Here is a 12,315-nt window from a genome sequence, read left to right on the forward strand (position 1 = left end):
TGAAATTCATTGGTGACAGATTTAAGGAGGTGGGATTAAGTGAAGGGGGGGGGAACCTCTGTGATAGGATAAAAAGTAAAATGTTGGACATGTACTTAGGTGGGTGCAGGAACAATTAACATGATAAATGAAAGAATCTGCTGCATCTGTCCTGGGCCCAGCACACCTGGCCCTGCCCCAGGGGCTCCAGATACAGGGAAATCACAAGTTACCCAGACATTTCAAGGGTATGTTATCATAGATGCAAAAAGACAGATAGGCTCGGTTACAGTAAAGGTTGACCTTATCAGTGAAGATATCGGCTTAGGACAGAACTGCCCACCATAACTGCTTTTAGTTAAGGTTTAATTTCAGACCGTCCTTTGTGGTTACTTTAGGTCTCCGAGTCTGCAAAACTGCCATGCAGGCCTCTCCTGAGCTTGTCAGGTCAGCATGTGGCCCCTTTCGTCCACAGACATCTGGAAAACTGTTGAATATTCTATTAAGATCTTCCCCTGGGACCTCCCCTAAAATCTTCATCATTAAAACCCTTAGGATGGAGGACCCAGCGCCTCTCTCTTCTGGGAGATACCCCTACCTTTCCCTTACCTCTTTCCTGTCCCTAGGTTTGTTACCATTACTTTCCTCAGTCCCAAGCTCCAAGGGCCCTTCCTTTACCTCTATAACTTATTTCCCAAGTCCATTTCTTCTACAAATTACTTATTCTACTTTGTGATTTTATAAACACATGTTCTCTTATAGTTTGAGTCTTGGCTCTGAATTTTTTCCTAACCAAAACTCAAGTACTGAGGTTTCTGGACCCAGGTTTGATCTGACCCCACTGGTCTAACACCTCCTGCCCTTCCACCGCCTATAACAATGTTTGGTTAAGTTCAGAAAGAGAGGTACAGGATAGTAAAGATTCCAGGAACCGCAAGGGACGTCCAAAGCTCCCAGCAGAGGGCACCTATGCTGAAAATTCTTTCCAATTCAACAAGCAGTTACCCAGCGCCCTCTTTATGTCAGGCACCCTTTAGACTCAGGGATAAAACAACGAATTACACCAGGGTTCCCGTTGTTAAGGTCCACCCAGATGGATGCGCTTCTCTCCAGAGCCTGGAGGTTGTCAACCGGTTGTTGCCCCAATCTCAACTTGTTTCTCCACTTCCTAATGGGCAAAAGCTTGGAATAAACTAGTCTCTCCTGCCCTGATTGAAGTCCGTGCCCCGCTTTCTGGCTAGCAGTGGCGGGGAGGGGCAGGGCGGAAGCAGCCAGGAAGCCTTGACCTCATTTCATTCGCCTGGTTTCCCCTTTCTTGGGTGCGCCCACGTGACCACCTTCCCCTAAATAAAGTTGAAACATTTCTAGGCTGCGCTCAGTTGCTGAGGGAGTCGGCACCAAGAGTGAGCTTCTCTAGCTGCAGCAGTCCCCCTGTTGGCATCTCGCCACCCTCCAACACACACAGCCCTGCACTCTCGGATCAGAGCCGTCATCCAGAGCCCAGCTCAGTGCCTTATTACATGAACTGCACAGGTAGTAAGCCCCGCTCACCCATCAGATGAAAAGGTGCATGGGTGGGTGGTGGGGCTTTGGCTTTGACGAAAAGAGCTGGGCTGGAGGGAGCGGGAGTCTAGCGGTAAAGAGCGAGTTTTATGCTTTAAGAAACACTTGTAAGGATGGATCCGGTTTGTGCGTGTGGGGACTGCTGAGAGCTTGAGGCTTCAGGGAGGTGGCGTTGGACTCTATGGGAAAAGTGCTGTGTACTGGGAGTGCAAAAACCTGGGGTTTCTCCTCAACCCAGCCTCAGCCTTGCAGTATAACCTTGAGAGAAGAGCCTTCCTTAACCTCTCTAAACCTCAGTTTCCTCATTTGCAAGAACTAGGCTCAGGCTCGCGCTGATTCCAGCTAGTAATGCTGCTGAAAGCGCGGAAAAGACAATGGCGGAAAGGCTGGCGCACCGGTGCGGAGGACTGCGGACTTGAGGCACGGCATTAGAGCCCGCTGGGTGGGGCAGAGGCCTTTTTAAAAATGCGGAGGGGACCGACATATGGGGGCGGGGTCTGGCGCTTATCTCTGGGGCACTCACTCCCCTGGCACCGGCTGCGGATCCAGCTGCAGCTGTGGACAGAGCTTGGGTCAAAAGGCCCTACCGCAGAGCTGCTGGTTTCTTCCAATTGGGCGGGTGTCCAATAGGATTCCTGGGCCTTACGTGTGGCAGTGGGACCCAAACTTGCTTGATAAGGTTTCCCAGAGTGCCTAGGCTCCTCCTGGCCACCCCTCCCCAAGATGCGTCTGCTCTGGGATGCCTGGGAGAAAGGGAGGGGGCAGGGAAGAGAAGGGCAGTAGTGGTCCGTGATGCCGCCGGAATTCTGTCATCCAGCGGTTGCCAAGCCTCCAATCTACATTCAGGAGGGCCCTCTATCCCAATACAGTCCTTGAGGTAACAGCTGAGAGACCATGCCCCACCTGGAATGGGGGTGGACAACCCTCCGGGAGCCCAGGGCCAGTGATCCCCCCAGCCAGAACCTGAGAGTGCTTTTGAGACACAGGTTTCATCTCACATTGAGGGAGGGGTGGAGTGGGGTGGGGTGTGGTGGAGCAGAGCAGGCAAACATACTGGCCTAGGTTAAAGATGGCATTTATTCATTCCAGATCCTTATCTAGTTTTAACATAAGAAACATTCAAACTTGTGAAGAATTTTTGTGAGTTTATTTGAGCCAAACTGTTGACAATTGCAGGGAAGCAGAATCTCAACAGGATTGAGATAATGCTCTGGAGAATGACAGTTTTGCACCTTGTTTTATACATTATAATCAAAAGAGGAGAGGCCAGGCCTGCATGGCTCAGTGGTTGAGCATCGACCTATGAACCAGGGGGTCACAGTTCTATTACCAGTCAGGGCTCATGCCCAGGTTGCGGGCTCAATCCCCAGTGTGCAGAAGGCAGCCGATCAATGATTCTCTCTCATCATGGATGTTTCTCTCTCTCCCTCTCTGGGCTACATGAAACCCATTGGTGATAGATTAGGGAGGTGGGAGAAACCTCTGAGAATGGATAAAGAGTAAAATGATAGATACATAACTTCTTTTACTTAGGTGGGTACAGGATAGTTTAACAGTCAACAATTAACTCAGTAACAATGAGAGGATTTGTGGTCTCCACAGAGAGGTGCCTGTACTTTGAGGCATCCAGAAAAAGGGAAATTACTTTGTTTTTGCAAAGGCATGTTAATCCGGGCAAGTTATCTTAGATGCAAAAAGACAAATGGACAGGTTTAGTTAAAGTGAAGATTAACCTTTGTTAGGGAAAAATACTGCCTTAGGACATGACTACCCACCATAAACTGATTTTAGTTTAAAAAAAGTTTTCATTTCAGACTATCCTTTGTGGTTACTTTAGCTAGCCAAGTTAGCATGTGGCCCCTTTTCATCCATACTGGCCTCTTCCTCTGACAGCAGTAGCAGCTGCACCAACCATCTGAATGGCCCAGGAGATGGAAGCCTGAAGGGGAGAATAGTGCTCTGAGTCTAGGCCATCTGTATTGGACCTAAGGTACCCTGGGAAGGGTAGAGCTAGGGAAGGTTATACGCCCCAGTTCTTTCCTCCTTTTGAATCCTAGACTGTGCCCCCCTCCTTCCTCATTACCTTCACTAGGCTAGGACAGTATAGTACTCCTATCTTCCTATCTTGAAAGCAAATATCTTATTCTAGAGTCTAGACCCAACCATTTTGGCTCAGTGGATAGAGCATCGGCCTGCAGACTGAAGGGTTCCAGGTTCAATTCCGGTCAAGGGCATGTACCTTGGTTGTGGGCACACCCAGTAGGGAGTGTGCAGGAGGCAGCTGATCGATGTTTCTAACTCTCTATCCCTCTCTCTCCCTCTCTGTAAAAAGTCAATAAAATATATTAAAAAATATCTTATTCTACCCCAGTTATCAATGCACTTTCAATTCCTTGACTTGGGAGTGGTAATAATTTTTCTCTCGTAGTACCCATTACCTCCATTTTCCATCAACAAGTAACTATTAAGACTCAACCCTGACTAGGACTTGAGCTGGGATTCAAAAAGAAATGACAGTTCAGTGGCATGGTCTGGTGGGACAGATAGGTAACCATTATAGTTATGGAGCCACTGCCCCACCTCAGTTTCTACTCCTGTATAAAGTGGGATTTAGGTTAGTCAGAGATGCAGGGCTCTGTTCATAAGAAGGATACACACACACACACACACACACACACACACTCTTATGGTACAGTCAGAAGCTAATTTTGGGTTGGGGGAGGGAATTGATCTGCTAAAGCAATATATCTAGACTTAGGTAAGGAAATAGATTTACAGATTGTTGTGGAAGAATAAAGAGGTGACAGTAATTTTCAACGTGTGGTTTTCAAAGATGGTCCCTAACCATGTCCAGACCTGCAATGCAACCCTGGCTGTCCCATCTTCCTTTCTAGTGGCTTTAAGTGAAGACTAGCTCAACATCAGACTACTGAAGTAAGTAGTGTGCTAGTACCTGCTCCTTCTTAGCAGCACTACTTTAGAGAACTGTAGCCCTAGAAAACTTGACTGCAGACTTAATACTTTAGTGCTAGGCTGCTTTAAGGGTAGCCATATTTTGTGTTTTTGTTTTAATATTTGCATTTGAAAATCTTTTTAGTCCCAGGTTAGGTGAAAGACATTTTTTATTATCACCTATGCTTAAGTAAAATTAAAACAGACACATAATAACCACCAATTACTCTTACAAACATATATAAAAGAGAAAGTTTTAGGCCATGGAGTTTTGTGTATTTTTTTGTTTTGTTTTTCAATTCAGGGGCTATTCCCCCCCATATTAATCCTCACCCGAGGATATTTTTCCATTGATTTTCAGAGAGGGGGAGAGACAGAGAGAGACAAACATCAATGTGAGAGAGATATATGGACTGGTTGCCTCCAGCACATGCCCCAACCAGGGTTGGGATAGAGCCTGCAACTGAGGTATGTGTCCTTGACCGGAATTGAACTGGGGACCCTTAAGTCCTAGGGCCGACACTCTGTCCACTGAGCCAAACTGGCTAAGGCTAGGCCATGGAGTCTTGTTTTCTGTTTCCTTTTTTATTTTTTCTTGCTCGTCTATTCATAAACAGTATGGGAGCTATTTTTCCTTGGGGTGGAGTCATAGGGTATAGAAGAAGAGAATGAAAGAAGGGAGTGAAGACCAGAGCATATCCTTAGAGGCACTAGTAAGTGATCAATTTGAGTTGGTTTCACAAAGTTTCTGGAAACTTCAGATGCTGCTGTATTTCAGGAATGAGAAAAGAACAAGCTAATTGACTTGAACATGTGATACCTACACTGATAGGACTCACTTTCAAAATGGTACCTGAGGCAGGGTACTGAAGCAAGGAAGCTGGAGGCCTTCTATTTTTCTGTAGCTGAATCCCAACCCTCTGTATCCTCTGTTTGTATGCAACACACACACACACACACACACACACACTTTAGTTACATGAGTTTTTGTTGAAATCAAGGAATAAATCTGAGGCCTTCAATTACCCCACTCCCACCCTCATTCTCTTTTTCTTGGAATTTCTCTTTAGAGTTTAAACTTGGCTAAACAGAGGAAATGGGACAGGACATTGCATAGACATAATAAAATCACTAATTGGCTCATTTAAAATTTCATTATATTTCTTCTGTTATCCAAAACCAAATCTGTACTTTTAGTGAATGACTTGTATAACTAATTATGAAAGCCCCTCCTGATATAAATAATTGTTCATTCATGTGATTTGACAGTGGCATGGAAAAGAGAAGGAACTCTGGGTTTATTTTCCTTCTGTGGGCTACTCCATTACAATAATAAGATTCCGGTTTTTGAGGGCAAAGATGGGATCTGGGCAGATAGTTAAATGGGGACCTTTTTTTGTTTATTTGGGGTTTTTTTGCCTTTTTTCTGAGAAAAAATGTCTTAATCTTTTTAAAATATATATTTCTATTATTTTCAGAGAGGGAGAGATAGAAACATCACTGATGAGAGAGAATTATTGATTGGCTGCCTCCTGCAGGCCCTACACTGGGGATCGAGCTCGAAACCCGGGCATGTGTCCTGACCGGGAATAGAACTGTGACCTCCTTGTTCATAGGTTGACGCTTAACCACTGAGCCATGTGGGCCAGGCTACTTTAATTTTAATGAGCTTGTTATTTTAATTGAAGATATTATAAATGGAGAAGAGATTATTCTGTTGTAGAAACCACCATCTGATAAGTTGTCCCTGGCACAGAACAACTGGTGACATAAATTCTTTTGCGGATTGTAGTCTCCTGATAGAGCCAAAATCGGTTGCCATGATTTCCATGGTCTGTTGAACAGAAAAGATGTGACTAGCTCTTGGCCACAAACTAGATTGCACAGCCAATAAGATCTGCTTCCATGAACCCAAGACTGCTCTTGTTATGGAAAGGGGACCTGGCCCTGAGCAGGTCTGCTTAGGGCCAACCAATAGTATGTGGGTTCTTGACTTTGTGCAGGAAGAATTTCACAGCACTAGTCCAGGTGAATTTTAGAAGAAATTTACTAAAGCCGGGAACATTACAACAAGGTAGGGCTTAGCATAGAAGCAGCAACAGGAGAGCCTAGGCTGGGCTTCCTTAGCTCTCTGGAAAGTCAGAGAAAAGGGGGCCTTGGGAACAGATTCAGACTAGTAGTCTGGGATGAGCTGCCACTACCCATTACTCCCCTGGTTGCAAGTCTCTTGGGGAAATAGAGTTTAGGAGATATATTCCTAGGGGCATGAAGAGAGGAAAGAATAGGGGGAAGAAAATGACAGGGGCAGTAACCCAGATGGAGAGGGTGAGCTGAATTTTTTGTTTTGAGGCTTTTATCTCTCTTGTAGGCTGGAATTTTAGGGGAGGTCTCAGGGGAGGGTTTTAGCAGAATATTCATTTGCTTTCCAGGTGTGTCCTTTCCAGGTCATGGTCTCCACTGATTGGCCAGTGTCAAGGCAGGGAGTCATTAGTCATTGCTGTTGGTCCTGGTGTAGTCCACCTGTTTTGCTGCTTTTCTAGAACTGGAGCTTAAATACAACTGAGGCCTAGATGTTACCTCTAGGGATGTGAATTTCTATATCTGCTGTAAATTGCTCTGCCAGTTTGTTCAGCTATCTGTCTCAGTTTTCCTATTCTACTTATCCTGGCTTACTGGCCTGTCTCACTCTGACTAATGAATGGGGAAAGTTTTTAAAGGTAATTTGAAAAGGGTTTGCTGAAGCACACTACTTCCCTTGGTTGCCAAAGCAAGCTCAGCAGCAGCTCTCTAATCGAGACAAGTACTTCACAGTGAATCTTAATCCATGACTTAATTGGTATTGGAAACTTGGTATTTCATTCTCTGCTGCAGGCAGAATATCACTTTGAAAGTGCTAAACATGTCTCCCATCTTCCTAGTTGGATTCTCAGGCTTTTAAACTGAAAAATAAGGGAAACTGCTTAAAGACTCTGCCAGCTATGACAGTCTAGGATTCTATGACTTGATGAAACTCCAAGATATATCTCCAACTAATGAAGCCAGAAACAGATCTGGAAAGGGAGGGGGTTATGTTCTTTAAAGAATAAATTGGCCTTTTGGGGGAAGAACATACAGAGGGCCTCAAAATATCTCTGCCCTCTGGTATCTGCACAAACCAGAGAAGAGAAATGTAAGTCTTCCATTTTGCCTGCCTTGCTCTACCAAGATAAGTGGGTCACTTTAAAAGGAGAAGTTACAAGGCATAGGGGTTGTTGAAATGCAATGCAATGGAACCCCAGCTCCTCTCTCAAAAGATGAACTTACCTTGTCATTTTCATTTTCAGTTTTTTATCGTTTTATCCAAATGACATAATGGTGTTGTCATTGAACTCTTTGAATGTGAGTAAAATATACCCCCCATATTCATCAAGGAACTATCAAAAGCTGCATTTTTCAAATGGCACCCACCAAAACAAATAAATTGCTCAAAATGGAGATTATTCTGAGCTATATCTTAGAGTCACTAATGGGAGCATTTTTCTGTAGCACTTCTGCACTGTGTTGTACATTTTGGGCAGTAGAACATAATGTTTACTGCCTGTATCTTGAATTTTGACTATATTTTGTTTATATTTCCATAACTTTAACTATTTCTCAGGTGTGTAGCCTTAAATCCTCTATCCTATCTGTTTGGACTATAGGCCAATATAATCCTTAACAGCCATTTGTAAGCCTCCTGCCACAGGAGAACAAAGGCCAAGAAAAACTTGTCCAAGCTTTCTGCCACAGGAGGACAAAGACCAGAAAAACTTGCTGGACACCAGGAACAGACCATATAAGGAGTTAAAACTGTCCTAAAAACACCTAATCACACATTCACTTTCCATCCATATTTCAAGCCCGCCAACTCAACCCCAAGACCTACTGACAACAAGAGCTTCCAGCCAGTGACTACATATAAGGATAAAATTCCAGCTCCTGGGTGCTGCCATCATCAACCTAATATTCCCTTGGCTCAGTGCTATGCAGCCCTTCCCTTTGGATATCCCATCCCCCATCTCCTTTCCTTAAATAAATTCAAATTTTCTTTATCCACCATCTGAGATGGCTATTTAACTTGCTTGTATACCACCACGTTAACCTTTCACCATCTTTTTATCAAGGTGTACCATATTTCTTACCCTAAAGCTTCTCTAAAATCCAGCATTTAAATTATTTTGAAAGTTAACATTGTGGGAGCATATGTGCTTCTGATTAGGGGAAAGCTTTAATTTACTTCTTTTAATAATAATAGTATGCCAATTTATAGTAAACAAGAGTGTGTTAGAATTGGAAAGTGCTTAATAACACAGTTCATTAGTAATCACAGTCAGTTCTCCATTGCAGAGAGGACTATGCTATAGATTCGCATTAAAAACCTGATTACTGCCCTGGCAGTGTGGCTCAGTTGGTTGAGAGTCTTCCCATACACCAAAAGGTTGTTGGTTAGATTCCCGGTCAGGGCACATACCCAGGTTGCAGGCCTGATCCCTGGTCAAGATGCATAAGGGAGGCAACCAATAGAGGTTTCTCACATAGATGTTTCTCTCTCTCCCCCTTCCTCTCACTCTAAAAATAGATAAAACTTTAAACATAAATATGATTATGGCTTGAGTTGTTATTCCATAAACAAAAGCTACTACTCAGACTGTCCAAATTTAGGTGGAGTTACAGAGAGGTATTGGGGGTAATGATAGGTGGTAATTATGAAAATGACAGTATATAAGCAATTTTTTGAAAAATATAAAGTATTTTCTAAGCATACATTATTTTAAAATTTGTTGTTCTAGATTAAGTCCATCATTACATTTCTCACACTGAAACCAGCCACTCAAGGGAACTACTCTAGAATGGAGGTTGAAAATAGTATTGTGCTCTTGTGTGCCATAGGTTATGTGGGTTGGTGTGTTTCCAAAATGACTATTTTACCTTGTCTTTTAGATAATATGGTCCTTTAACTAGAGTTAAAATTTTTACCAAATACATACTATTTGGGCCTGGTTTATTTTTATAGGTGCCCAATTTTCTATAATTTTAGAAAATGCTTAGTTTCTCATTAAAGAGCCTTTAAGGAAAGTCCTTGTTGTCAAAGTCTATGAGTATTAACATCCAAAAGAAAGGAGACAGGGTTCTGCTGATATCTCTTAAAATATCATGAGTATACCCTGTTCTAGTTAATCAATGAACTGCCTGTGTCTTGTGTATGCTGCAGTCACTCTTGGGGTTTTAAAACTTTTAAGAAAGTTAATTTCAGTGGTCCAATATTAATGGAAAGTTGACTCCACTCTCTTCAAAACCAGATCCTGAGGCCACCTAGTGGAGGTTGCTGCCATTTTCCTGAACAGAGAATCCAAGTCCACTCTTCTGCACCATCTTCAAACCAGGAAGCTGTGAGGGGAACGGTTTCATTGTTGTTGTTTTTTCCAGTGAGATCACCCTTCAATTTAGGATTCATGCCTACCTTCTGGATTTCTGAGGACTCTGAGAATGTTGATAAGCTGAATGCAACCATACAGGCTGAAGTCACCCATCTGGAGGCTCCACTTTCCTCCACAGTGGCCTTGATAATAGTGTTGATGATTATTTTCTCATTGGTAATGACTTCCTTTGTGACGTACTGTTTCCACAAGTGGAGGCTGAAAGGTCGAAAGCTGCAGACAGCCCAGGAAGAGTATCAAAGAGATCAGGAGAAATATATATTTCAGAGCTTTCCTGATCTTATTACCTAAAAATGCAATAAACTGACATGAAGTGTGCCATCTGCAACAAAGCAACATGACATGTAACAAGAAATGAAAAAAAAAACATGACATTAGAAGGAATAAAGAAATTAGACATGAAATAATAAGAAGTGAAATAACATGTATTAAAAAACCACTGGCAGCAAAATGACATGCTGCAAAACAACATGAAGTGAAAGGAGAGAAGAATGACAATTGTACAATGAATTCTCAAAGCAAGAGTTCATGCAGCTGATCTGTTAAGCTGTTCATTGTTTGTGTGCTGCCTACAGTTTTATTACAGGTTATAAGCAATTGGCGGTAGGTTTCTTTGATGTAAAGTGAAAGCAAAGCTATCACATATTTGACATCTATGTTTTATTTACTCTTAACCTTTGATTTGGTGGGGGGTGTGGGTAAATAGAAGTTCTGTACTGCTCATGTACTTACCAAGGGTGGGCAGATGAATACACAGACAGAAATTTTGTTTAGTATCAGGCTTATGATGTGGTAGTTTACTAGTATTTCTTGGCCATTAATATTGGTCATGAAGATGAGAAGAAGAAAGACTATAATTTTGGCACATGTGGCTGATATTTTAAGTACTGACTATTAGAAAATAAGTGTGTTAAACTGTAAGCAATGTGTGTTTTTTATTTAAAAGGAGGGGTAGTAAATCAACTTCCAAACATTCAATTACTTCACCCTCTGAAATTTTGTTCATTTATGGCTTGCCTGAAGTTAATATTAATCAATGTTGTCTATGTTTGAAGCAGAATTATTGTCTGGTGATAGTGCTGTATGTATACTTGTTTTGATAAGGTAAAGTGATTGTTATAATATGAATGTGATAATTTTAAAGAGTATGTATTAAGTAGTGCTGACAATTAAAAATATAAAATTTCTTGGATGTTATAAATGAAATATACTAAATGATATATAGATTCATTATAGAATGTATTGTGGAGCATACCAGTTATTGGATATGAAAGCAGGTAAGCAAGCAGTCATACTTTGTGACTCAATCAATTTATTCATTAAAAATAAAATGCTAGTATTTGGACACTAACAAAGCAATTGTCTTTGGATAAAATTGTTTCCATTAAGCACTTAAGGTAGAGAAGGCCCAGTGGTTAAGGTTACTAGAGAACAATTCCTGCACATCAGTGGATGTTTGATAAAGGAAGGAGATGGAATGAAATGGAAGCAAAGGGATTTCTACAGGACAAACATAGTTTTTAAGTCTCAGAGAGAAAAAAAAAAACAGAGACAAAATACATTATCTCTGTTCTCAATGAACTTACATTCAGATTAAAAATAGACACTTAGAAAAAAAGCTAGAAACATTTAAAAAGCACATATAAGGGAATTCAAGTACATGTAGTTAACCAAATTGCCTCTAGGCCTCACCAGCCTGTGGATACATACACCGTCTATTAACATCAAGAACCTATAGTTTTCATTCCCACCCCGGCTTGCTAAAGGGACTTCCAGTATTTCTTACAACTTTGCTGGGAGCCTCCAAAGTGTAGGGGTGAGGTGAAGGGAGTGGAGCAATGGTGTTTGCAATCAACATTTCTGCTATAGTCACTACATGATTGCCATGTTTTCTCTCTCATACTCTATTTCCTTTTGGCAACATCTGCTACCTGCAAAGCTGTTCTAAGGAACCTCACTGTTAACCCTTGAAGATGATATCCATCATGTGGAAGTCAAGTCTCTGCCACTGATGCTATCTCTCAGTTCTTACAAACCACCATTCCTTGGGGTGCCAGAGTAGTGTTTCTAATGCCGTGACCCTTTAATACAGTTCCTCATGTTGTGGTGACCCCCAATTTCATAGTTACAAATTGAACATAATTAAAGCATAGTGATTAATCACAAAAACAATATGTAATTATATATGTGTTTTCCGATGGTCTTAGGCGACCCCTGTGAAAGGGTCGTTCGACCCCCAAAGGGGTTGCGACCCACAGGTTGAGAACCGTTGCCTTAACCCAATTTCATACCAGTCTTTGTCACCTGGATTCCAAAAGAGCATTCCTAGTTCCCATGTTAACAAAAATGACTGTGCCCTCCGTCC

General features: G+C 42.2%; 1 long non-coding RNA gene across 1 annotated transcript; it reads left to right on the forward strand.

Moving 5' to 3' along the window:
- Positions 1-1,372: 1,372 nt before the first annotated feature.
- Positions 1,373-11,305, forward strand: LOC132223265 (uncharacterized). The gene is made up of 2 exons (XR_009450457.1): positions 1,373-1,512; positions 9,813-11,305. It is a non-coding gene; the product is annotated as an uncharacterized LOC132223265 (long non-coding RNA).
- Positions 11,306-12,315: the final 1,010 nt, after the last annotated feature.

Source organism: Myotis daubentonii, chromosome X (assembly GCF_963259705.1).
Source record: "Myotis daubentonii chromosome X, mMyoDau2.1, whole genome shotgun sequence".
NCBI lineage: Eukaryota > Metazoa > Chordata > Mammalia > Chiroptera > Vespertilionidae > Myotis > Myotis daubentonii.